At 42.9% G+C, this 27,534-nt stretch overlaps 1 pseudogene; it reads right to left on the bottom strand.

Moving 5' to 3' along the window:
* Window positions 1-681: 681 nt before the first annotated feature.
* On the bottom strand, window positions 682-14,100 carry LOC122229303 (annotated as a pseudogene).
* Between the last annotated feature and the right edge of the window lie 13,434 nt (window positions 14,101-27,534).

Here is a 27,534-nt window from a genome sequence, read left to right as displayed (position 1 = left end):
ATATCCTGGGCTTACGATTTTGTGCTATAAAGACTAGGAAACAGGTGGCATGGAAGTCTAGAGATGTCTGAACTATAGAATGAGCGCCCTCAACCTCACAGAGGGATTGGCTTGCTCAACAGCATCTTAACCATTCTCATTTAAAAACCCTCACTGCTTGCTGAGGCTAGAAAGCTAAAAAGTACATTTCTTAGTCCCTTACAGCTATGCTTCCACCAATGAGAAAAACTCCAGTGGGACTTTAATTTGGAGGTGAGACATACAGGTTTGTGGTGGAGACCACCTGGCTCTGGAGTCGGCAGCTGGGCTCTGAATTCCTGACCCGATGGGGGGTCTCCCAATTTGGCGGCTTCTGCGCCAGTGCAAATAGGCTTCCTTCCCTGGGGCAGAGGCAGTTGTTCCAGGGTCTGGGAGTTGTGCCTGGGAGATATCAGCCTAGAGCAACGTTTTTCAAATGGTAGGCATGCCTCGGAGATCTTGTAGGTTCTGTTCCAGATAACTGCAATAAACTGAATATTGTAATATCACAATAAAGTGAGTCAAATGCACTTTTTGGTGTCCCCACCCATATAAAAGGGATGTTTACACTATATTGTAGTCTGTTAAGGTAGTTTAAAAAGTACTTTAATTAAAAAATACTTTATTGCCAAAAATGCTACCACGATCTGAGCTTTCAGCAAGTCATGATCTTTTTGCTGGTGGAGGGTCTCACCTTCACCTTGCTGGCTGCTGACTGATCAGGGTGGTGGTTGCTGAAAGTTGGGGTGGCTGTGACAATTTCTTAAAAGAAGGTAACAATGAAATTTGCCACATTAATGGACTCTTCCTTTTACAAACAATTTCTCTGTAGCAAGTGATGCTGTTTGATAGCATTTTACCCACGGGAGAACTTCTTTCAGAATAGAAATCAATCCTCTCAAACCCTGATGCTATTTTTTTATCAACTAATTTTATGTAATATTCTAAATGCTTCGTTGTCATTTCTACAATCTTCATAGCCTCTTTACCAGGAGTAGTTTCCACCTCAAGAAACCACTTTCTTTGCTCATCCCTAAGAAGCAGCTCCTCATCTGTTCAAGGTTTCTCATGAGATTGTAGCAATTCAGTCCCATCTTCAGATTTCACTTCCAATTCTAGTTCTTTTGCTGTTTTCACCACATCAGCAGTTACTTCCTCTACTGAAGTTTTGGACCCTTTAGAGTCATCCAAAAAGGTTGAAATCAACATCTTCCAAACTCCTCTTGATGCTGATATTTTGAACTCTTGCCACGGATCACAAATGTTCTTAATAGCTTGTAGAATGGTGAATCCTTTCCAGAAGGTTTTTAATTTATTCTGCCCAGATCCATCAGAGGAATCACTATCCATGGAAACCATAGCCTTATGAAATGTATTTCTTAAATAACAAGATTTGAAAGTCTAAATCTTCTCGATGGGCTATAGAAAGGATGTGTCAGCAGACTTGAAAACAACATTAATCTCATGGTACCTCTCCATCAGAGCTCTCAGGTGACCAGGTGTATTGTCAATGAGTAGTAATATTTTGAAAGAAACCCTTTTTTTCTGAGCAGAAGTTCTCAATAGTGGACATAAAATATTCAGATGTGTTGTCATCCAGGATTTGTTGTTCCATTTACAGAGCAGAGATAGAGTAGATTCAGCATAGTTCTTAAGGGCCCTAGGATCTTTGACATGGTCAATGAACATTGGTATCAACTTCAAGTCACCAGCTGCATTAGCCCCTAACAAGAGAATCAGCCTGTCCTTTGATGCTCTGAAGCCAGGCATTGACTTCTCCACTCTAGCTATGAAAGCTGGATGGCATCTTCTTCCAGTAGAAGGGTGTTTCCTATGCATTGAAAATCTGTTGTTTAGTGTAGCCACCTTCATGAATTATCTCAGATCTTCTGGATAACTTGCTGCTGCTTGTACACCAGAACTTGCTGCTTCACCTTCCATTTTTGTGTTATGAAGATGGCTTCTTTCCATCAGCCTCATGAACCAGCCTCTGCTAGCTTCAAACTTTTCTTCTGCTTCTTCCTTCTCAATCTTCATAGACTTGAGGAGAGTTAGGGCCTTGCTCTGGATTAGGCTGTAGCTAAAGGGAATGTTGTAGCTGGTTTGATCTTCTATCCAGACCACTCAAACTTTCTCTGTGTCAGCAATAAGGCCGTTTCTGTTATCATTCTTGTGTTCACTGGAGTAGCACTTTTAATTTCCTTCAAGAACTTTTCCTTAGTGTTCACAATAGCTACGTGTTTGGTGCCAGAGGCCTAGCTTTTGGCTTGTCTCGGCTTTTGACATGCCTTTCTCACTAAGCTGAATCATTTCTAGCTTTTGATTTAAAGTGAGAGACGTGTGACTCTTCCTTTCACTTGAACACTTAGAGGCCAGTGTAGGGTTGTTAGTTGGCCTTACTTCAATATTGTTGTGTCTCAGGGAATAGGGAGGTCTGAGGAGAAGGAAAGTGAGGGGGCAGTAGCTGGCCCATGGAGAGATCAGAACCACACAACTTTCACTAAGTTTGCCCTCTTATATAGGCATGGTTTGTGACACCACAAAACAATTATAATAGTACCATCAAAAACCACTGATCACAGATCACCACAACAAATATAATAATAATGAAAAAGTTTGAAGTATTGTGAGGATTACCAAAATGTGACACAGAGACACAAAGTGAGCAAATGCAGTTGGGAAAAAGGCACCGATAAACTTGCTCCGTGCAGGGTTGCCACAAACCTTTGGGTTGTGAAAAATGAAATATCTGCAAAGCTTAAGAAACCAAAGTGCAGTAAAATTAGGCATGCCTGTATAGGAAATGAAACATTTTTAGTTGATTTAGTTTAGAAAGAAAGAAAGAAAGAAAGAAAGAAAGAAAGAAAGAAAGAAAAAGAAGACAGAATAGAATAAATGGGACAATCACATTGTCCCTGGTAAAAGTTAATTTGTTTTAGGGAACTTGTAGTTTAGTTTTGCATGTGTGCATGTACATACATTTATGTATGTGTATTCTGAGTCACAATGTAAAAGGTATTTCTAGCTATGAGTTTCAGTCACAGAAGTTCAAGAACATCTGGCCTGGAGCCTTACCTCTAGCATTTTCAATAATCTTCTTAATCCCTTCCTGTTTAAACCATCCAGGAGTCCTTTTTTATCTGTAGAACATCTGTTATGATGCCCATCAGGCAGCATAAAGGTATATAGATTTTCTTTTTTTAAGTTGTTAGTTGCAGAGAGAGGTACATGGCATTTTATTTCAACTGACAGCTTTCTCCTATATTTTTTTCCAGGTACTTCCCTATACGTTCTTTAATAAGGACAAGATAAAAGTATGAGGTATGAGTGTATGTTGGGGGGTTCCCAACTTTCTTCTGGTCCTACAGCATGTTCTGGGAACCACTAGGGGGAATTTGTGCTTGAGCCATTCTCACAAACTCCTTGGGCTTCCTGCACACAACTCAGAAGGGGCTATGCCCAGAAGCAGCTCAGCTCCAGGCCTCCTCAGAGAAACTGACCTGGGGTAACCATAAAGGTAATAGGTATTGGGTGAAGTTGTCCTGCAAAATATTGTTAAGATGATAAGGAAGCAGAATAAAGATATGATAGCAATCTGTGAAAAAAGTAAAATCCTGTGAAGATTAAGATAGGGACAGGTTTCAACACTCTCTTAATTACTGCTCTGGGCAAAAAGTCAGCGGCTGGTCCAGGATAAAAACATTAGGTACCCCAACAATTATTTTTTCTTAATCAACTTCATGCTTCCTTTTTGGCAGCCTGCTGCTCGGAGTCCTTCCTGACTGGGGAGCCTGGTTGTCTCTGCAGAGGGGAACTAGAGCACTGGTGGACAGAGGCAAAATAGAGAGATTTCCTCTGCCTCCTCACACTGTTTGTATTTAATACTGTATACAAATATTACCTATTCAAAATCAAACAGCCTCGATCCCTATTCCCAGCTGATGACCTCGTCTTTTACTTCAGGGACAAAACTGAACAGTCAAAAGTCTTCCCGCAGATTCCCGCAGTCAACAAGTGCCTAAAACGGTGCCTGAAATGTAGCAGCCAACTCCCTACGTGTATGCTGAATGACAGCCAGGCATGCTGCAGCCCAGAGGCTTGCGTCCTCAGCCTGACTTATGAGTCTTCCTATCCGGTTGCCACAAGCTGCCTTGACTTTGCTGCACTGGGACACCCTCCCCCACTCCAGACATCTGCATCCTGACCATTCTTCAATATGGCGCCTTTCTTTCCTATCTAACTCCTCAGTCACCTCTTCTCCTCTTAACACCTAGATATTAGGTAGGGCCTACAGTGACATCGATGAAATGAGTGAGAGTTGTAACTTTGTTTCATGCCAGGTGGCAACTCCCTCAACACTTCCACTGTGCCCTATGCAGAGCAGACACTCAGTAAATACCTTTTGACTGGCTGAGGACATCTTTATACATTCATGTAAAATTCAGTGACTGGGAATTCTGTGGGAGAAGTGGGGCCTCCCCTCCCCCAGCCACCCTCCTGGAAATCCAAACTCCTTAAATGAAATTTAAGAGAGCCTCAGGCTCACTCTCCTTATTTCTGCCAAGTGTTAATTATGTGTGGAATCTAAGGGGACTTCCATGTATGGATTACAAGGGATATTATGAGGGGACCTTAAGAAAGACAGCTGTGCAGCAGGAAGACATTCTTTTCTAAACTTTCAAAGACTTACAGTTCTCTAAATTTGTTTTTGGTAGAAAGACTTTTTTCTCTCCAACGTTTCCTTTGTGCTTATTGAAAAAGGAGAGATTATTTCCAAGAAAAACGCTTTGTCTGATTAGCTCTTTGCATTATCAGGATTCAAAAACATAATGGAAAATTCTCAATCATTTTCTCTGAACTATGACGGCCATGATATTATAGGTCCTGACATTGTTGTTTAGATCTTCATTCAACCAACACTAACCAATGTGTGTGTAAGAGTATCTCATTCTAAAATATTTCTAAAAATATTGATTATTTTAAAAACAACTTTAACATATGGAGTGACCATGATATAATAGGAAACACCAGATAGATTATTGCCTGTCCTATGGAGTCACTTGAGTCACTTGTCCTATGTAGTCACTTGAGTCACTTGTCCTATGTAGTCACCTTCTTTGACTTAAACATTTATTCCAACTTTGTTGTCATTGCTCAAAATGAGACTGGGTTGCCTTGGAAGCCACTTTTCTAGCTATTTAAGGAAGATCACTATTTCGTAGTCACACCTCATTTTTTTTTTAGTCTTAATCTAAACTATATTAGCTTGATCATGTACCTCATTCACTGGATTTGGCACTAGGCACTTTTGGGCTGTTTCCCAAACACCAAATCAAACAATGAACATTTGCTAACATTAAAACTACTTTTGAAAAGCAAGCGAGACAGGCCCTGGAGGTGATTTCAAAAGAGGAATCACAAAAGAGTTTTGAGTAATGGAATGAGTGTATTGTTGCCTGGGATAGCTTTTCAAATTGGGACAACACTCATTTTGAGGTGGCAGAGTTCATCCATTTCTCATGGTCCGTCTCTTCATCTTGCATTCTTATCTGATATTTGAAAACTCACTTTGGGCTGAGGAAGTAATCTTCGTGAATGAAGACTCTAGAATTTTAAAATTTCTTAAAATTTCTTAAAATTTTAGGGAGAAATTACATCCTGCTGAGCTGAAAGAAAAATGAGTACAAAGGAAAACATCGTTAAAAAATTCCAGATGGGGAAAAAAAAAAAAGCCAGATGGTAGCAAGTATTAGAACCACATAAACCTAGATTCAAATCCCCACTTTGCCAGTACTTGTTCGCCACTTTGGGCTTGTTATTTAACCTTTTAAGATACTGTTTTCATGTCTATACAATGATGGTCTATTAAATGGCACTATCTAAATCATTTAGTACAGAGACTGGCAAATATTAGAATAGTAGGTACTTGAAAATTGCTATTTTCTTTCTTTTCCTTGGAGAAATTAGTAGAAAGAAGATTCTCTAGGACTTAAAACCTAAGTTCGAGTCCCAGTTTATCAGCTACGTGACCTTGACCAAGTCACTCAAACTTTCTGGGGACTAGTTTTCAAAGTCCATTTGTAAAGTTATGATGTTATTTACTGTGGCATTTAATTTTATGTGTCAACTTGGCTGGGTCACGATGACCTGATACCTGGTCAAACATTATTCTGGGTATTTCTGTCAGGGTGTTTTTGGATGAGATTAACATTTAATTGGTGGACTCTGAGTAACACAGAATGCCTTCCATAAATGCAGGTGGGCCTCATGTTATCAGCTGAAGCCCAGAATAGAAAAAAAGACTGACCATCCCTAAACGAGAGGGAATTCTGCGAACAGATGGCCTTTGGACTGGAACAGCAACATTAGATTTTCCACGAATCTCAAGTCTGACCTCCAGCCCACTCTGTAGATTTTGAACCGGTAAGTCTCCATAATTATGTGAGCCAATTCCTTAAAATAAATTGATCTCTTTATCTCTGTCTCTCTCTGCCTCTGTCTCTCTCTCTCCCTTTATTTATATATAGGTATGGTTCTATTTCTCTAGAGAACTCTGACAATACACCTGCCTCAAAGTTTTCTTTTATGGCCACAGGATGGAATAAAGGAAGTCATGTATGGAGCACAGCCTGTCACAGGTCTGGATCATGACAGCAGCTTAGGAAGCATCAATTTTCTTTTCCCTTCCCTTCGCTTGTTGAGCCTCAGTTTTCTCATTTGGAAAATGAAGAAGCTAGACGCACTAGATAATTTCTAAAGCTGCTTCAGCTAGGAACATTTATGTATCTATATGAAGCTAATTGCTTGGGCTATAACATTCAAAACCAGTCATGTCTAAGTTGGGTTTCTGCCAAGGAAGAAAGGCATGTGGGGTGCACAAAGACTATTTATGTAGAAAGAAACCCTTTCAGGGGTGCGAAGAGTTAGGGGGACTAAAGGGGAACTCCTGGTAGCCCTATAAATATTCTTTTAAGCATAGATGCTTTCTCAGTGGTTGGGGGAAGCCACGTACAATCTCTTACTCTATGCAGAAGTAACCGGGGAAAGTACCTGTTTTACCTGTTAGTGCATTTCTGTGCGTCTCTGTGCCCAGGTTCAAGTGACTGACTGCAGAAAGAAGAGCCATTTCGTGGATTCAAAAAACCTATGGCATCAAGTCGAACAACACTAACCTTCGATCTCTGAAAATTTAAGGTCCGATATGGTATTTGTTAGAAGGAGAAAAGAAGTACCCTAGGCTGTGTTGTAACTATAGTCTTAGCAATTCATCAGAAAAGTTCCCTAGTGTATTTTAGGACATAAGTGTTATCTCCTTTCTTTTTTTTTTAATGTTTATTTATTTTTGAGAGAGACAGAGACAGAATGCGAGTGGGTTAGGGGCACAGAGAGGGAGACACAGAATCCGAAGCAGGCTCCAGGCTCTGAGCTGTCAGCACAGAGCCCGATGTGTGGCTCAAACTCACGAGCTGTGAGACCATGACCTGAGCCGAAGTCGTTCGCTCAACCGACTGAGCCATCCAGGTGCCCCAATGTTATCTCCTTTCTTAACCAGTGAAGTGGCTAGATACTTAAGCATACTGGCTGGAGTACTTTGGGTCTTTGAATTTTTAGATGAGACAGTTGGAAAAATCCTTTGTGGGCTCTGTGGTGCTATATAAGGGTAAGTGATTATTATTCTTACAATACACACTCAAGTGATACCCATGGTTTGAGATTCAGGTGAAAGAAGTCTGGCTAAGAGAGCCCCTCTCACCAATATTTGAGTTCCATATTTTCTTTCTTGTACATACAGGGAGGTCTCGTCAGGCAGGCTGATGAGCAAAATTAGCAACTGCTCACACAGCTTGAACTGCGAGGCTCAGACAAGGTTCTTGGTCACCAGTCCAAGTACCCACAGCCTGTCACCTGGGCTCTGGGCTACCGGCCTCTGTGCTATTCTGCTCCATGATGGAGCTAGAGCCACATCAGGCACATTCACTGTCATGAGAGCTCAGTGCTTAAAAGGATTCAGTGCTACTCCATTGCATGTGGATGACATCCAAATAACAGCATAGCACACAAGGCCTTCGAGACATATGGCTTCCACCTATTTCTCTAGTTCTATCTCTGCTGTGATTACTGCCCATCTTCTGTGGCACAGTTCTAGGCTCCAGCCTGTAAACTTTCATTCTCAAATTTCATATTTATTCAGCAGATATTTAATGCATGCCTACAAATGGGTTCAGTGCTGGGGATATATCACTAAATAAAAGGGAGCTTACATTACAGAGGGAGGCAGATGATAAACATTAGGGTGCATGTTAGAAAGTGGTGAGAACTGTGGGAAAGACAGAGCAAAATAAGAGGACTTAGTTGTGCTGAGAATGGGGGTGGGGGTTGTGTTTTATGTAGGGTGATCAAAGTAGGCCTCTCTGAGAAGGTAAAAGAATGTTTCAGTTATGTCACATTATTATAATGATGACTAGCTGATGGAGGAGCGAGCCATGCCAACATCTTGGAGATGCAGAGGCAGTGGCTGTCTTGACACAGGAAATGGTTATTGTGTTTGAGAAACAACGAAGATGCTACTATCCTGGGATGCAATGAGAAAGCAAGAGAGTAGAAGGAAACTGGGAGGGAGTAGGTGATGGGACCATACAGTAAGGTCTTGAATGTCATTATCGGGACTTTGGCTTTGACTCTGAGTGAAATGGAAAGCCATTGGAGGGTTTTGTGCAGGAGAGTGACATGACCTGACATATTTTCAAAGGACTCCTTTGGCTGATGGGCTGTGAACAGACTGATGTGCAGAAGTGGGAAGACCAGCTGGGAAGCCGTGGGGGTAAGAGGTAAGGTATGGGAAGAGAGGTAAGAGAGAGTTATGGTTTAGACCAGGGTAGCAGCATGGAAGTAGTAAGAGGTAGTCAAATAAGGGATCTATTTTAAAACCAGAGACTATAGGATTTGGATGTGCAGTGCTTCAGCATTCAGGAGACAGAAGATGGGTAGGGTGGAGGGATCGGCAAGGAGACTGGGATGGTACAGTCAGTGGGTGGGGGTGGGGGAGTAAAGATAGCATTGTAGATACAAAAGGAAGAAAGTATTTCCAGAAAGCATCAGTGATCAATTATATTAGATACTGCTAAGTTCACTAAGATGGTGAACCTGTGAGATGAAAACTCACAGGTAAGTTTAGCAGTGTGGAGATCATTGATAACCTGGAGAAGAGCAGTTTGGGTGGAATGCTTTGAGGCAGACACAGTAGTGATGAGTAGGAGAAAATAGGAGAAGAGGAATTGAAGACAGTGAGTTAAGACAACCCTTCTGAGCACTATTTAGCAACAAAGGGAGCAGAGTAATAAGGAATAGCTAGAGGGATAAGTGAGGTCAAGAGAGGCTTCCAGGAAAAAAAAAAGAGAGAGAGAGAGAGGGTTCCAGGATCACATGTGGGTAGTCTCATGCCTTCATGCCTCTCTTCTAGACTCTACCTACTGCACCTTCACTTTTTCTTTTTTAATTTTTTTAATGTTTATTTGTTTTTGAGAAAGAGAGCACAAGTGGGGGAGGGGCAGGGAGAAAAGGAGACAGAGAATCTGAAGTAGGCTCTGCACTATAGCCTGACTGACATGGGGCTTGAAGTCACAAACCTAGTGATCATGACCTGAGCCAAAGTCGGACGCTCAACCAACTGAGCCACCCAAGAGCCCTGAACTTTTTCTTGAGGATATAATTTACCTATGTCTACCCTGAGCCTTCTCTATTGTCCCTGCTCATTCATCAAAAAGGACTTACTTCATACTTGCTATGAAATAGACCATGGTCAGTGAGCTCAATGATGAAAATGAGCAGCATAAGATTTGATAAGATCTTTGCCTTCCTGGAGGTTCTATTATAATGGGGAGACAGAGAATACAGAATCAGGCAATTAGAAAAACAGAAGTGATCATTACAGATTATGATAAATGTTTTTATAGGCCATCAACTGGGTAATGTGAGAGAAGGTGAGGTGTGGTGGTCATAGGAGGCCTCTCTAGGGAGGTGACCACTGAACTGAAACCTGAAGAATATTGCTCTGGACTGAATGATGATGTCCCCCGCCCTCAAATTTGTATGTGGAAGCCCTCATCCCCACTGTGATGGTGTTTGTGGGGCCTTTGGGAGGCAATTAGGTCATAAGTGTTGAGCCCTCATGAACAGGATTAGTGCCTTTATAAGACAGGCCCTGAGAGAGGTGAGCTCTCTCTCCACCATGCAAAGACACAGCAAGAAGGCATGTGTCTGTAAACCAGGAAGCAGGTTCTGACCAGACACTGAATTGGCTGGCACCTTCATCTTGGACTTCCCAGCCTCCAGAACTGTGAGAAATAAGTTTCTGTTGTGTAAGCCACCCAGTCTGTTATGGCAGCCAGAACAGAGTAAGACAGATACCGAGGACCCAGTGGCAGAAAGAACCAGAAGAGTCTTCCAGGCACAGAGTATTAGCTCCAAAAGCAAAAGTGGTCAGGTGGGAAGGGGTGGTGTGGTGGAAGAAGAAAAGGAGGTCTAGTGTGGCTGGAGTCGCCTGAGCTGGGAAAGGTGGTGTGGGTGCAATACGGCACCAGATTACATAAGGCTTGGAGGCCTGTGCAGCAGGCTGAGTGTGGAGAGAGGAGGGTGGCTTTGCTGAGTGGTAGCAGTGTAGATGAGAAGTGCACTGGTGGAGATACTTTTGGAGGTAAACAAGCTGGTAGATTGGATATGGTGAATGAGAGAAAAGAACAAATCAAGAACTGCTCCTATGGAGTGACCGGCCAGGTGGTTGTGGCACCACTACCTGGAAGAGAAAGAAGATCTCTACAAGGAGGGGTGGGAGATCATGTGGGGGTGGGAGGAGAGAACTGGTTGGAAAACAGGCATCAAGGAAACCTTGAGAGAACGTGTTTCAGGAAGTTGGGAACAATCAAGCAGGTCGAGTTCTCCTGAGAGATGGTGAGGAATGGAGAATGGGAATCATTAGTCTTAGCACAGCCTGCCCCATGGCCCCCAACCTTTGTCTAACCTCCCTTCACTTCTGCCTTTCTCCATTATTTGACAAATTTTAGAGGTTAGGGACCTCCTTTTATATTCACCTTTGTATCCCCGGGCTCAACAGCGTGCCTTAGGAATGGGGTAGGTTCATGATGAGTTCCTGACTAGAAATAACCCTGGGAAAGAGACACCCAAGGTGCTATCAGCTGAGAGATCAGCTGCCAGCTGCCAGAGTGAGTGGGGAGGGCCCAGCCCTACTCTTTTAAGAGCCCGCCCCAGAGCCACATGCAACAGGTTCCACTCAGTGCCTTATAGGCTGAAAAGTGTTCCATCTTCTTGGAACTGGAAAGGGCGCTCAAGATAAGGCAGGGTGGGAACCTGGCTCACTGACACATAATTAGCCAGCTTTTGTCTTTGGATCTGACTGGAAGTGACTCATAGGCTGGAAAAAACCTTTTGGAAACAAATGAGGGGGGAAAAAGTAGGTTAAGTCACTATAGCATTTTCTCAGATAAAATGTGGATCTGCTGTCCCATAAATGTTGAATGCTGTACATTTCTTCAGCCTCTCTCCAACAAAAACCCAGGGGGAATTATTAAGCCTGACGATTCCCTCATTTTCTCCAAGATTTTTATTAAATGCAATTTAGAGGGGATAAAGTTTCTTCTCTTTTCTCTTTCTATTCACTTGAATAAACCCTAATTATTGCTGGGGCAGAATAAATGGGCTTCCAGAAGACTGTGGCGATTTGTGATGTTTCCCCTTTAAGTTAACCAGTTGGAGGCTCCTGTTCCAACAGCTACTGGGGCATTTCCTGTCCACTCACACCTTACTCAATTCAATTTGAAGTATTTATAGAGTGCCTTGTTGTGAGGCACTGACACATACACAGCTCTGCCCTCTGAGGGTTTCTGGTAGGGGTGGGGAGGTAGTCTTGAACTCAACTAAGATACTGTACAAATCAGACTAAGAAATGCCATGGTGGTGTGTATTAATTAGAACTTTTTTTGGTTGCAAGTAACAAAAATGCAAACTAAGTTAAACGATTAGGAGAATGTGTTGTAGAAAATACCAGGTTGTCCCAGGAACCCGGGCAGGCAGGACTGTATCAGGAACCCAGGAACCCGCACTGCCAACATCACAACTCTATGGGCCTCTCAGCTTTGCTCTCCCAGCCTGTGTATCTCTGTCTCTGTTTCCATCTGTCTATCTTTAACTCTACCTCAGACTCTGTTTTCAGACTGGCCTCCCCTCCACATTATGGGAAACATGGTCATATAGAAGATTCCCAACTTTATAATATCTTGCAATTTTAGCTCTGGGGTGAAATGGACTTTTTCACTTCCAGTTTCAAAATTCCTCAAGAAGGCTTCTGATTGGACTCAAATGTGTCAGCTCTTCACTTCTGGACCTATCTATCCCACGTGGGGAGCCAGGGGAGGGAAGGACTTGGCAAGTGTCTGTGAATGGTCCAGCTTGGGTCAGAAGCACATTACCCGCTCCCATCCCCAGCCCGACAATAAAATGGCTTTTCTCAATAACCCTGCCCTGGTAGCTCCAGAGCAGCGGGCTCAGTAAAGCCAGGAGGGTAGGGGGAAATCATACGTCCAGCACTGCAGCTGACTCTGTTTTCAGAACCAACCATGGGGGCCCTGGTTTGATACGCGTAACTCTACTAATGAAGGCCTGCAATATTTGAAAAAAGGAGTCCCTTATGAAATCTGGCTTTCATATGATCTTCTTCTTTTTAATGTTTGTTTATTTATTTCTTAGAGAGAGAGAGAGAGAGAGAGAGAGAGAACAAGTCAGGGAGGGGCAGAGAGAGAGGGAGACACAGAACCTGAAGCAGGCTCCAGGCTCTGAGCTGTCAGCACAGAGCCCAATGTGGGGATCAAACTGGTGAACGGGCAGCTCATGACCTGAGCTGAAGTCCGCTGCTAAACCAACTGAGCCACCCAGGCCCCCCTCATTTGATCTTCAGGACAGTGATTGAGGGCATTACTACCACCCACTTTTTACTGAGCACTCTGTCCACACTGACACAGCTAGTACGCCACAGGGCAGGGTTCAGAACGATGCGATTCCACAGCCCCTGTGCGGTCTGACCATTCGGGTGCTCCACAAACACAGCTCGGTGGGGAGAGAGGGCAGGAGCCCCAAGGAAGAGCAATCCGTCACAGTGGGGGTGGGGAGAAGTTCTGAGCCTGGCTTTTACTTACTGGGAAGATTTCAACAGGTCTAGGTGAGGGAGGTACCGAGCTCGGCCAGAGGGGAGGGCCGGGGCACCTAGTCTCAAAGGTAAGACCAGCAGAGCCGGGTGGGAGGACTGGAGGAGGTGTGGCGGGAGCTTCGTGGCCTGAAAGAAAGGTCCAGGCCCAGTGGGGAATGCCACGCCCCAGTTTGGAGTTCTTCCTTCCAGATCCCGGCCTCTAAAATGCAATTCCATTTAAGGGCAACCCAGCCTGGTTCACACCTAGCCTTGGAGATGACAGATTGCCCTGTGGTCAATTTGCGGGGTGAGAATGGGAGCCTCCAACTCTGCACCTGCACTGCCAGCGCCATAAAGGAAGTCAATCATTTCCCATAAAATGTCACCACTGCTGAGGTGCAATTTACAAGGGGGTCCTCTGCAGACGGAAATACACCACGGAAAGAGACCCCTAGATTTTCAAATTCACTGCAGCGAGGCGCGGGGAGGAAGGCCCGGGTGCAGAGTGGAGGAGGGACCAAGGAGCACCCCCCCCCCCGCCTTTTTTTTTGCCCTCGGCTCCTTGCTTTGTAACCGGCTCTGCCACGTGTTAAAAGCTTCCGGGGGTGGGGGAGGGCGGCCTCAATTATTTCTGCCTGAGATGTGCTGGACCAAACGTAAACAGCGGAGGAGCGGGAGCCGGGAGCCCGGAGTCGAGGCTGGGCAGGCTGCAGCGACCCTGCTGCCGCCGCCGCCGCCGCCGCCGCCGCCGCGGAGCCTGAGCTCCGAGCTGCCGCGGCGCCTGCGAGCCGCCCCTCCCCCGCCGGGCCCGGGAGCCCATTTTCGCTTGGCCGGTCCCCGCGCTGCCGGATGGATTGCGCCCCACCCCCGCTCCTCTGCTCAGTCATTCAGACTTGGAAAGTCAATAACACGCTGACATCATCAGGGGTTTGTGTATTATTACACGGCTACTTTCCAGAGTACCTGGCATTATCTAAGAGAGGAGCACTGCGGCTGCCCAAGAAAGGGCCCGGACGCGGGGCAAGCTGGCCTCTGGAGGGGTGGCTGCCCAGAGCCAGGCCTTTCCTCCGTGGGGAGCGTCTTCAGGGCACCGATTAGAAACAGATTATGAGCTTTTGCTGCACTAAATGCAGATGCACTTTAGATATCGATACATGCTTCATTTTGGCTTGGGGTGCACTTATAAATCATTGTTAAGTGACCTCTATTTCTACCAAAGACATCCACTTGGTCTTTAAGGAGCATTTTTAGTGATCTTCACAAAGGAAAAAAGGAAAAGGCTTTTTTTATGACAGGAAGCCAAAGGCTGATTCTTTTGAGACTCTTGGGGTTTTTTGTGTGTGTGTGCAATTCTCTATTATGTAATCTCCATCACGGGTGATTAGGTCTTCTCTTTCCCTCCAGGGCTGGACTGGGTGGTTTGGTTGCTGTGTTTTTCTTAAGCCTCATGCAGAGCAAACACACACATAGAAAACATGTCCCAGATTTATGGTGCAAAACTGCTCTCCAAGCGAATTGCCTTAGAAGAGTGTCTCAATTTGAAGGAGGGAAATAGATGAATTTGTTGTTAATTAAGACTCCTTATCTTACTATTCTGGCATTTCCTTTTCCTAGAATGAGTTTTTAAAAATAATTTTATGTATTTTAGATGTTCTCTTTCCTCCCCCCCACCTATTATGATACTTGTAATAGCTTAAATAACTATAGATTGTATAGATTATTGATACTTTTGTTCTGTTAATACTGCAACTCAATAACTCACACAACATAGTACCTTTTCTGTCTGGCCAAAAACACTAGTTCCTTCTTTACCCACACAGGGCAGATCTCCTTTAAATTTTCTTAGTATCTTAAATTACAGAAAATGTCAGCCAGGCCCAAATTGGCTACCTGCAGAATTACAGGGTGAGAGTAGTTCTTCATCAGCCTGATCTCATCTCTCTCTATCTCAGGCAGGGAAAGATCACTGATTGACATAGAAGTCTTTAGCCTCCCCGGGAGAGAGCAAGGGAGCCCTGTTTCTCAACAATGTAACAATTTCCCTCTGTGTGCTTGGTCATTTCAGAAGAATCTGTAGTAGATTGTGACCACTTCCCTCCAGATGGTCTGAAAAAAACTCCCCCACCAGGTTGCACTTCTAAAATCACCTCCCCAGGCCTGTGCTATATTCCTCCCTCCCCACCCCCAAGCTTGCTGCGGGAAATTCCCTTTTCGTAGCTGCCTGCAGCTGCTGAGGTCTTGTGTGCAGCCCTCCAAGATGGTTCAGTAGGTGTTGGGTCTGTGGAGTTTGAAGCTGCTAAAGGAAGGATGGAGTGGGGTGTGGGGGTGAGCTCCCAGGCAGCCCATGGACTATTTACTTCTGGGGCTTTCCCTCAGCCCTGTACAGAGGAGCCTGCAGATCTGTGAGTTTGTCTTTTTGGTTGTCTGTTTTCTCACCTGCTGGCCTTCTGGTCTTTGCCTGAACCCCTCCTAGACGGACTACCCTGCTAGGGGGTCCTTGCTAGGCTGGAATGTCAGCCATTTCATTCTAGATGTTGAGCTCTAGTTGATTCCTGGCAATCAAATTCTTTTCCTGGAGCTTTGGCTTAAGCAAGGAGGACAAACAGATCAGTGGGTCCCTTGGGCACGCGCTGCAGGATAGGAAGTTGATTACCAGGTACCAAAGCTCCAGAACTAGGTGGCTGATGCCTTTCCCTTATACAGAAGCCTATATGTCAGGAGGAGGAGAGCATTCAGTAGCAAGAACCACGTTGGGGAGATGGAGAAGCAGGAGTCTTGGCTGGAGATGAGATAAGTATGTTTGAAGAGGTAGACATGTGCTCACTGGCGGGAGATCATGGCTTCTGCCCGCCATGGGCCCACCCAGGTCAGGGCCTTGCCTGGGTTGGTCCTCCTGTGTTGTTGGAGGGAGGAGGAGCTCCACGTGACAGATGGCATCGGGCCCTTCTTCCCAGAGCTGGCCCTGAAGGGAACTTGGTGGCCTGATGGGCCTAGGAGCGATCCTGCAGAGGGTACATGATATTCCCCCATTCCTCCGGGAAAAAGAGGTCACCTTCAGGGCTTTTACTGCTAAATATTTGTCAGCTGCTTATAAATGGGTGCATTTTGGGGCACCTGGGTGGCTCAGTCAGTTAAATATCCACTCTCGGTTTCGGCTCAGGTCATGATCTCATGGTTTCCGGAGTTCAAGGCCTGAGTTGGGCTCTGCGCTGTTATCAGGAACCAGCCTGAGATTCTCTCTCTTTCCCTCTCTCTCTGCCCCTCCCCCACCGACGCTGTCTCCATCTGTCTCAAAATAAATAAACTTAAAAAAAAAAAATGGGTGCATTTTAATTCCCAGGCTTGTGTCTTTTCAGGTAGTCAGTATGAAGATTGGTATTCAGGTATAAAGCCCTAATTTTGGTTTAGAAAAGGCATCATCTTTGGGGCACCAGGGTGGCTCGGTCAGTTAAGCTTCCAACTCTTGGTTTAGGCTCAAGTCATGATCTCGTGGTTTGTGAGTTTGAGCCCCACATCTGGCTCCACGTGGACAAGCTCAGAGCCTGCTTGGCATTCTTCCCCCCCCCCCCCTCAAAATAAATAAACACAAAAAATATTTTTTAAACTAAAGAAATAAAATAGAAAAACAGATATGAAAATACAAGCCTAATTTTTCTTATTAGGTTTAGAAAATTATATTTGCAAAATGTCTCTACCAAACTGCTCTGGCTGTCTCTAAATGTTATTCTCAGTTGCTATGTGCATCCCATCGTGGAGTGTAACAAACAGTTCTTGGATCCAGGCCGACTCTGAGAAGCACTGGAGCAGAGGCTGCTCTCTGGATGTCCAGCAACTGAATTCAGCTCACATTTGTGTTTTGGTTGACCTAAATAGGTTCTGTTTGTTTGTTTTTTAATTGGATTGAAAATCCAGAGGTTTCACATAAAAGGCAGCTTCTCCTGAAGAGTGGAAAGCTTCCGGCAACACAAGCGTGTCAGCCGCCCCTTTATTCTTGCGCGGCCTGGGGTAGGGTCACTCATTTCAGCTACCTGCTTTGCTCCAAAAGGCTTTCGGATTGTTGTACCCCCTTTCCAGGTGTCCCGTATTTTGCTAGCCTTCTCACAGGAGAAGACCACCCTGAAAGGTCAAAGGACCCCGACCAGGGGAGTGTGGTGTTAGCGTGGAGTTGCTGCGAATCCTCTGGTACCCCAAACGTTCTAGATTATGATGGACAGTACGCTTCAGATCAGTATAGGTTAGTCTTGAGATGCATGCCAATGTCGTTTTGATGAATGTAAACGTTTATTTAATAACTCACAAGTGTTACTGTTAAGTGTTACTACTAGTTTTTTGTTACTTTTTCTTGGTGAATAGATATAGAAAGTAAAAATACTACTGCCTCTTTTTCTATGTTCAGGAGGGGATTCTCCCTCATGAAAAGGTTAGGGGCCTGCTGAGCTATACTGGTTCTCATCTTTAGACTCTTGTATATGTACCCCCAAAAGAATGTCATAATATGATGTATCCTCAGCTCTTTTTGAAAATGACAGCTACAGTTTTGCATTCTAAGTTGAAGTGTTGGCAAAGGATAATACCCACTGTACTGCAAAAATTGACATTTTAGAATAAAGCCGTTACATCACTTTTTAAAATGTATCCAATGGGATCCAAATACCACAGCAATCAGATACCTATCATCATTCACTTAAAAAATACATGAACAAGCTCTTTTTTAATGGTGGCGGGTTTTACGTGATTTTTTTTTCTCTTTGAATTTATATGGCCAGCCTTACAGAACCAACAAAATAAATATAAGTTTTAATTAAAAAATTCTGTGTGATTACATGGCCTTAAGCGTTAATTTTTATTGACCATATATCATAATGAGGTGAATGTGCTTTTTTTTTTCTAACTAGCTCCTGTATCCATGGATGACTACTGCTGACTATTGCTAGAATGAACATTCATTCTATTTCTCGTTTTCTGTTCCCACACTTGCGTGCACATAAGAAATGTTATCACGTAAACAGGTAGATAGAAATGGAAATAGTTTTTTTTTTTAATTTTTTTTAACGTTTATTTATTATTGAGAGACAGAGAGAGGCAGAGCATGAGCATGGGAGGGGCAGAGAGAGGAGGAGACACAGAATCGAAGCACGCTCCAGGCTCTGAGCTGTCAGCACAGAGCCTGACACGGGGCTCAAACTCACTAGCTGTGCGATCATGACCTGAGCCGAAGTGGGACTGAGCCACCCAGGCGCCCCAGAAGTAGTTTTAAAATAGCAACATCCTTTCTAGATTCATTTGCCATTCTTTCATTCTTCACCTCCTGAATCATTTGCCAAAGATCTCATGGCTTGCCCCAAATCAGCTGTGTTTACATCCTACTTCCATCTTGTGGGGAGCAAAGAAGTCACTCATTCTAGACAGAATGTTTGTGTCCCCCAAAATTCACATGTTGAAACCTAATCTTCCTGTGAATGTATGAGGAGGTGGGGCCTCTAGGAAGTAATTAGGTCATGAAAGAGGAGCCCTCATGAATGGGAGTAGTGCCCTTAGAAAAGCCACTGCAGACAGCTCCCTTCCCCCTTCTGCCATGTGAAGCCAGTGTGAGAAGATGGCCATGTATGAACCAAAGTGTGTTCTCACCGGACATTCAGTCTGCCAGGGCCTTGGGCTTGGACTTCCAGCCTCTAAGACTGTAAGAAATACATTACTGTTTTTTATAAGCTGTCCAGTCTATAGTATTCTGTGATAGCAGTGTGAACTAAGATGCGTGACAAGCAAAGGTATTTATTTCAAGTCATTAACAGTATTTGCTTCCTCTATACCTACTCTGAGACTTAATTCTTCCTTTGCTCTGCAGGTGTTCATGCCCCAGGGCAGTGTACCACAGTAAGACTGGCAAAAGGTGAAAGGTATGTATTTCTTTTTTTTTTTTCTGGGTAGTTGAGATTTTACTTATTTATTATCATTTCTATTCTATTTATTTTATTCTTGTCTATAGTCTTTCTATTTTATTTATTCTATTGCTTATCTATATTGTTTAAATTTTATTTAAAAATTGTTTTTAATGTTTTTATTCATTAATTTTTTTGAGACACACACACACACACACACACACACACACACACACACACACAAAGTGTGAGTAGGGGAAGGGGAGAGAGAGAGAGAGGGAGACACAGAATCCGAAGCAGGCTCTAGGCTCTGAGCTGTCAGCACAGAGCCCGACGCGGGGCTCGAACTCACTAGCTGTGAGATCATGACCTGAGCCAAAGTCGGGCGCTTAACCGACTGAGCCACCCAGGCACCCCAATATTGTCTAAATTTTAAAATTAGATGTAATTGACATATAACATCATTTTAGTTTCAGGTATACAACATAATGATTTGATATTTGTATACATTGTAAAATGATCACCTCAATAATCTAGTTAACATCTAATACCACACATGGTAACAATATATTTTTCTTATGATAAGATCTTTTAAGATTTATTCTTAGCAACTTTCAGGTATAAAATACAGTGTTATTGACTATAATCACCGTGCTGTACATTACATCCCAGGATTGATTTATTTTATAACTGGAACTTTGTACCTTTTGACCCCCTTCACCCATTTTGCCCACCTTCCCCACGCCCCATCCCTGCCTCTGACAACTACCAATCTGCTCTCTCTTTATATGAGCTCAGTTTTGTTTTTGTGTTTGTGGATTCCACATATAAGTGAGATCATATGGTATTTGTCTTTCTCTGACTTCTTTCACTTAGCATATGCCCTGAAGGTCCATCCGTGTCAAATGACAAGATTTCCTTCTTTTTTATGACTGAGTGGTATTTGGTATGCTTTTCTTTAGTAAAGTAGGAGACAGGAGATTGAGAGATCACCTTGACAGCAAGCTCTTTTCCAGATAGATAATACTCATAGATGCCGAGGAAGTTAGTTCTCTTAACACTATCCTTTTTTGTGTGCTCCTTGGAAAGTCTTCACATACCCACAAAAGTGTGTGTGTACTCCAGCTTGAATATAGCTGCCCTGGAAAAAGTTGGGCCTGGGTTCTTACACTTAAAAGGTAAATACCAAGAGGTAAGCGCTGCCAGTGATTGCACTAACAACATATTCATAATGTTTGCCTTGTAAGCCCAGTTATATCTGTGGCCTGTTCTGTGGGAGCTCCCTGTCAGGGCTCCATGAAAGAAATTATAAAGGGGATCTTTGCTGAGAGTGCTGTGAAGGCTGCTGGTGGTTCATAGACTTGCACTGACAACGTGGGCTTTTCACACAGTCATAACTTAGTTCAGCATGCCATTAGTTTTCGTTCCTCCTTTTTCACTGGGATTCTAGAGGCAATGTGCTCTCCTCCATTCCTCCTTCGCTACCAAACTCTTAGGCTGATGTAAAGAACAGTTCCTATTCCTTCCTAGGTGTGCTGAGCCGTCCTTCAACCCCCCACCCCCTTCCCCATGCTCCATCGCACAAACCATCTTTTCAGTTGGCTGTTGTTTTGAAGAAGGTAGCTCAAAGTAAGCCAAGAATTTTTAGAGGAGGAGCTCATAATATTCAGAGTCCTCTTTTGTTCTCTACTTCCTTTTGCTTATCCTTCCTAGTTTTGAGGCTTTAAGAGAATTTCATGTATGAGCTAAAGTTGCCTCTGGAGGGTAAGTCAGTCTTCACTGCTCCTGGCCTTTTAATGTAATCTCACCAATGAGAATTTTGAGGGCCTCAAGAAGTTAGGTCCATTCTTGGAATACCCTAGGGATTTGGGTCCACTGTAGAGTACACCTGAGAAATACGGTCTGGGCCACTTGAAATGCTTGAAATATTTTTAAACCAAATTTAATTTCTACAGGTATACTGGAACACTTTTGATCTGGAATCATATGGGATTTCTTTCCAGGTGTATTTCATTCTGCACCAGAAGGCTTAAATTGCCTCAAAATTAGGGGAAAGGAAAGAGAAAGGTGAAAAAAATTTAAAAATAAAATATTTGTTGAAATTTCTGAGCACCCAGCATATGCCAGGCATTTTGCACACGTCTCACGAAATCCCCCCAACATCCATGTGAGGTAAGTATCATTACCCCATTTTATAGCTGAAGAAAGTCTCAGAAAGTGTGGAAGCCGAACACTTGTGCCATCTTTGCTTCGTGTTTGCTTGATTGCAATATTTATTACTCAAGCACATGAGGAATTTCCCAACATAGAAGGAAGAGCAGAAGTTGGGCATAGCTCCACTTTATAAAATAGTGAGTTTGTAATTACCTGTGAATAAGTTTTTCTAGGGCAATGTCAAGGTATCTCAAATAGGGGTCCATCTAGGTCCTAAAAGAGACTTCTTTAGATTTCTAGTGGCACTTCAACAGAGATTGAAGACTAAATAAAATCTCTTAAACTGTTTTGTTTAACATTTTCTAAACAATATAAGCTTATATGTCTTCCAAAGTAGTTAATTAGACACCTCATTTTTGAAACATGATTGATTTTCATAGTTACATCAACAATAGGATGAAAAGAATAAATCAGACTACTTGGATCAGAACAGTGATAAATAAGAGAAAAACTCTTAAAAATATCAAATACTTTGTTTACACTGGCACTACAGTCCTTCAGAGTAGCCAAGCTATATAGAACGTGACGTTATTCAACAGAATGGTAAACCCAGAAGAGAGAATGAGTTCGAGCACAACGATGAGCCTGGTTTTGGACAAGTTGAGCTTGAGGAGTTTCTGGCACAGGCAAATGGTGATTCCCATTGGGTCTGTGGTTCTGAGACAGGAGGTGAGCTGGATTGTACTAGTCATTCACATATAGATGGTGATTGAATCCACTGGGGAGGAGGAGATCACTGGGAGAGTATGTACAAAGGAAGAGAAAAGAGAGCCAGAAAACAAACCTGGGGATCATAGTAAACTAATACCTGGAAAGCCAGCAAATGAGATTGAGAAGTAGCCACGGAAGAGTGAAAACCAGATTTTTTTTCCCCCAAGGAAGTTAAGGGTAGTGGGAGATTCAACAATGTCAAAAGCAGCTGAGAGATCCTGGAAATAAAGACCATTGAATTTGACCTAAGGAGATCACTAGCTATCTTGGCAAGAAGAGCAGCAGGTGTGAAACTGCAGTGGATGAGAAGGGAGTAGGTGGTGAGGCTGAGGAGGCAGTGATCAGATACCACAATTTTTTTTTTTTTTTTTTTTAGAGAGAGAGAGAATGAGGGAGGGAGAGAGAGAGGGATGGGGGGGGGGAGAGAGAGAGAGAGAGAGAGAGAGGGAGAGAGAGAGAATCTTAAGTAGGCTCCATACTCAGCACAGAGAGCCTGGCAGGGGGCTCCATCCAAGAACCCTGGGATCATGACCTGAGCCAAATCAGGAGTCTGATACTCAACTGAATGAGCCACCCAGGTACCCCAGACAGGACTTTTTTTTTTTCATGTTTATTTATTTTTGAGAGACAGAGAGTGAGCAGAGGAGGGGCAGAGAGAGAATCCCAAGCAGCGGGGAACCCTACTCAGGGCTTGAACCCAGGAACTGGAATCGTGAAATCATGACCTGAGCCAAAATCGGATGCTTAACTGACTGAGCCTCCCAGATGCCCCACCCCCTTCCTGACTTGTGAGTAAACTTTGAGTTGTGAAGGGCAGTGGTTATAGGAGGGATTTATTTCATATTTTTAAAAGAGGGGGAATATATTGACATGCTTAAAATGCTGATGATGGCAAGAGGCCAGTAGAGAGAGACAGCTGGAAGATGTGAAGAGAGTGGGGACAAATAATAGATTGAGGTGGGAAAAAATGTCTGAAAGGATGAGATCCAGAGGGCAAGGAAATTTATGACACAAGCTCTCTTTGTGATGAGCACCGGGTGTTGTATGTTAAGTGATGAATCACTGATGAATGAATGATGAATGATGTTAAGTGATGAATCAGTGGTACACCTGAAGCCACTATTGCACTGTATGTTAACTAGCTGGAATTTGAATAAAAACTTGGGGAAAAAAGAGAAAGTTTGTCCTCTTTCGTTCTGGTGAAATAATTGTGGAAACTACTACATCTCTATCATTGCCCTCATAGATTGGTTTTCTAATTTACTCACTAGCTTTGGAGCTGTTGGAGGAAGGCACTCATATATTTAGTTCTGCATTTCTTCTTTTTTTTAGTGTTTATTTTTGAGAGAGAGAGAGACAGGGAGAATGGTGTGAGGGAATGCAAGGGGGGAGGGGCAGAGAGAGAGGGGGGACAAAGGATATGAAGTAGGCTTTGTTCTGACACATGAAAGCCTGATGTGGGGCTCAAACTCCTGAATCATGAGAGAGGGGCAGAGAGAGAGGGAGATGCAGAATCTGAAGCAGGCTCCAGGCTCTGAGCTGTCAGCACAGAGCCTGACATGAGGCTCAAATTCCTGAGCCGTGAGGTCATGACCTGAGCCACCCAGGTGCCCCTTTGCTCTGTATTTCTACTTCTTAACTCACTGTACTCAGTAGGCATTTTGTTTAGTAAGTGAAATTTTGGTTCTGATTTATGCCATCCAAAAAAATTTTGTTTTCTTTTTTCTCCCCCTGCCACCTTGGCAAAAAAGGATAGAGCATTAGGCTCTATCTATAAGGAAAATAAATCCTGGGGCACCTGGGTGGCTCAGCCAGTTAAGCATCCAATTCTTGATCTCAGCTCAGGTCATGATCTCACGGTTCATGAGTTCAAGCCCCACATAGAGCTCTGCATTGATGGCATGGAGCCTGCTTGAGATTCTGTCTCTTCTTCTCTCTGCCCCTCACCTTCTTGTGCTCTGTCTCTCTCTCAAAATAAATAAATACATTTTAAAAATAAAAATAAAAAAAGACTAAATCCCAAGTCAAGAGATGGAGGGTGACGGACAGCAGTTCCTACCAAGTTTCAGGCCTGGCTGTCAATCTACCCAGATGCGTTGCAGTCAAATTAATCGATCAGGAAACAACCCAGGTACATCATTAACTGCCTTCGCTTTCCAGGTCAGGTGTGCTGTTTGGCTGCATACAAACATGACTTTAAATTTCTTATTTCCACAGAAAAATCCAAAGGCTGACAGTTTATGTATTCAGAGTTCCCAAGTTACATGCACACAGCCTAGAACACAGTGTAGAGATATTACAAAATACTGGCTCATAAGAGCAGTAAGAACTATTTAGATGTGCTTCACAAAATTCTTTAAGTTGTTTGCCAAATGCCTTAACCATTGTAGAACAATTTTGTTATGTGCCTCCTCCCACAGAATGTGGATTAATTATCAATCTGCCACAGCAGGAATATAGGCAATGATACAAACTGTGTCTAAGTGAGAACTCTCCTGAGCCAAAGGACTGTTGGGGACTTTAACTGAATTCATGTATTAGGTTCCTTGGTCAGCACATGCTCCTGAAGACTATGTACAGGACTATGAAAGTTCATTATTGTTTATTTTTTATTTTTTAAGTTTATTTATTTATTTTGAGAGAGAGACAGAGAACAAGTGGAGGAGGGCCAGAGAGAGAGGGAGAGGGGAGAGAGAGAGAATCTCAAGCAAGCTCTGCACTGACAGAGCAGAGCCCGATGCAGGGGCTTGAACTCACTAACCACGAGATTATTACCTGAGCCAAAACCAAGAGCCGGATATTTCACCAATCGAGCCACCCAGGAGCCCCTCATTTTTGTTTAGTAAAAGAAACTTCCCTTGTTTAAAACTTGCTGGTTGAATGTTATCTGTAAATATTTGGCCAGAGTTAGAGAAAGACTGGCAAGATGTTTTCATTCAAATTAGTTTTTACTGGTCAAAGTTTCATTTGAAGCCTATGAGAAATTTGCCAAATGATGAGAAAAAAAATCAGGCTCCAACCCAACACAGAATTTGGAGATATCCTGGGTGTCCCTATCTGTGGGCAGCTCTTCAGCTGGTAAGCGGGCCTGGTCAATTCTATTTTAAAATGCCTCTTGTATGGATCTCATTTTCTCCATTCCTTCTTGTTATCCCTTAGACCAAGTCTTCATATTTTACCTGCCAGTAAGTGCCACCACCCTCCACTTCTGGTCTCTCTCAGTCTCCATCCAGTGTTTTGTAAATTGCCACTTCCTATGGGACATTTCTCTGCTTGAAAATCTAAGTGTCTTTGATATTGCTCCCTGAATCAAATAGGGATTTTTATTTTGAATAAAAATTATTTATTAGCATAACAAAGATCATGTGTCTTGATCAAGGGTGACATAAAACGTAGACTGGATCCCTTCAAGGACAATGTAAAGTGAGAAAGGCATTAAGGGATTGTAAAAAATGAAAAAAATCTTTGTTCAAACCAGGGGCATCCAGGGCGTGAAGCTGATATGACATGAGGGAATCTCTTTAAGAGAAAGAACAGAAACTGTATCATTACAAAATTAGATGTAGGCCTTGGAAGGTGTCAGTACCAGTGCGGGGCCTGGAGGCTTAAGCTTTAATAGCTTCGTAGTGAATGTGCTTCTGTGTCAAACAAATGCGGCCTAATAACTGAGCTTATTTGTTTTGAATTTTCATATTTGGTTCAGAGTAATACATTCACGTGGTATTAACTCAAATAGTGCAGGAGAGTTTAGGATGAAAAGCTACATTCTCTGATCCCCAGTTCTATTCCTAGAGACAAACTATTTCAACCTCGTTTACCTTTCCTCTGGTATTTACCCTAAACAGTCTAATAATATATGCTTACACTTTTTTCTTTGATTCATCAAATTTATTTTTTTTTAATTTATTTATTTTCAGAGAGAGAGAGAGGGAGAGAGAGAGAGAGAGGAGGGGCAGAGAAAGAGGGAGAGAGAGAATCTGGAGCAGGCTCTACACAACCAACATGGTGCCTGATGCAGGGCTTGAACTCACGAACAAACCGTGAGATCATGACCTTAGCTGAAACCAAGAGTCAGATGCTTAACCAATCCAGGCGCCCTTGATTCATCGAACTGAAATATTCTCTATGGTCTCTTTGCAACGACAGATGAGAATTTCTCGCATTTTATATCACCTCCTCCCACTGTTTGGTAGTAACTATTACTGTTGTGAGTTCTAGTCTTTAGTACCTTAGACTAGTAACTAACTTTTGTTTTAGTCTTGTGTCATTTGGAAATCGTTCCGCAATCTAACTTCACTGTCACCCAGAGTGAACCTTTCCCTTGGCAGCTGGTTTCCTAGTGGTTTCCCTTGTATAATAGGGTCATCCTCCTGTTCCCTTCCAGCTCTGCCCCCTTTTGCGGATTTCAGCTCTTTCCATCCTTCAAAGCCCAGATCGATTCTTACCTCATCCTTACATCTCAGCTGTTCCAATACACTTCGGTATCTCTCTTTGAATGCTCTTCACTTGATTCCCAACACACAATTTAGCACTTAATTATAAAGCTTATTGTTTGTTTTTGAGCCCAGCTTCCTCCCCATCCCTGCAGCCAATCACTCTATCTCTTGCAAGGTTGACTCTTAGTAACTGCTTATTGAGCTGAAACATTCTGTTCTCCAGTCGGCTCAGGTTTATGCATCTTACCTGTCTCACTAGATTAAAAACTTTATATATGTTTGCATTTTCCCACGGCATTAAACACGGAGTAGCATTCAGTAATAAGCAGCTGAATAATTCTGATCTTTTTGCTTTACCCACACTCTCCTGTAGCATTTTTGTTGCATTTACTGGAAGATAACAGAAGATAGTAGAAAAGGTCCTTTTTAGTGTCAACTTTGGGCTATACAGTATATATTTTTTCCTGCCTTCTCTGTGGGAGCATAATTCTTTCTCTCCATTCAATCCCTAGGCTCCAAGGATGTTGTTAATTGTGGCTTAAAAAAATACCCTTTAAGGCAGTTTTTGTGTGTAGAAAAGATTACTCAGGTTTTTTTTTGTTTGTTTTAAAAATTAATAATGTTACAAATCCACAAATGTAGCTCTTCTGTAAGCTTTTAAGTTCAGTTTAAAGATCTGATTTTTCTATTTATAAGTTCAGCAATTTTAACAGTCACTTTTAAGGGGGCCTTTGAGTAATGCTCGGTCCCATTTACAAACTTAACTGAACAGCCTGGAACATTTTAAATTTCATTTATAATTTAAACATGCTTGATTTTCTTTTTATAGACTATGATTGTTTTAACTAACAAAACCCTTCCTATGTACTTAAGTAACAGTTGTAAATCTAACAAATCAAACCCATAGATATGGGAACACTAAAATCTCTTAAATCTTCCGACATTATAATATTTTTACAATCACAATTCTAAATCAATAACTCAATTACATATTTCAAATCAGAATTACAAGGCTTAACTATTACTTAAAGAGGCCAAACTCTTGTATGAATATTTGAAATTCTAAATATGCACATATTAT

Source organism: Panthera leo, chromosome C2 (assembly GCF_018350215.1).
Source record: "Panthera leo isolate Ple1 chromosome C2, P.leo_Ple1_pat1.1, whole genome shotgun sequence".
Taxonomy (NCBI): domain Eukaryota; kingdom Metazoa; phylum Chordata; class Mammalia; order Carnivora; family Felidae; genus Panthera; species Panthera leo.
The sequence above is the reverse complement of the archived record's forward strand: the minus strand, read 5'-3'. Positions and strand labels throughout refer to the sequence as shown.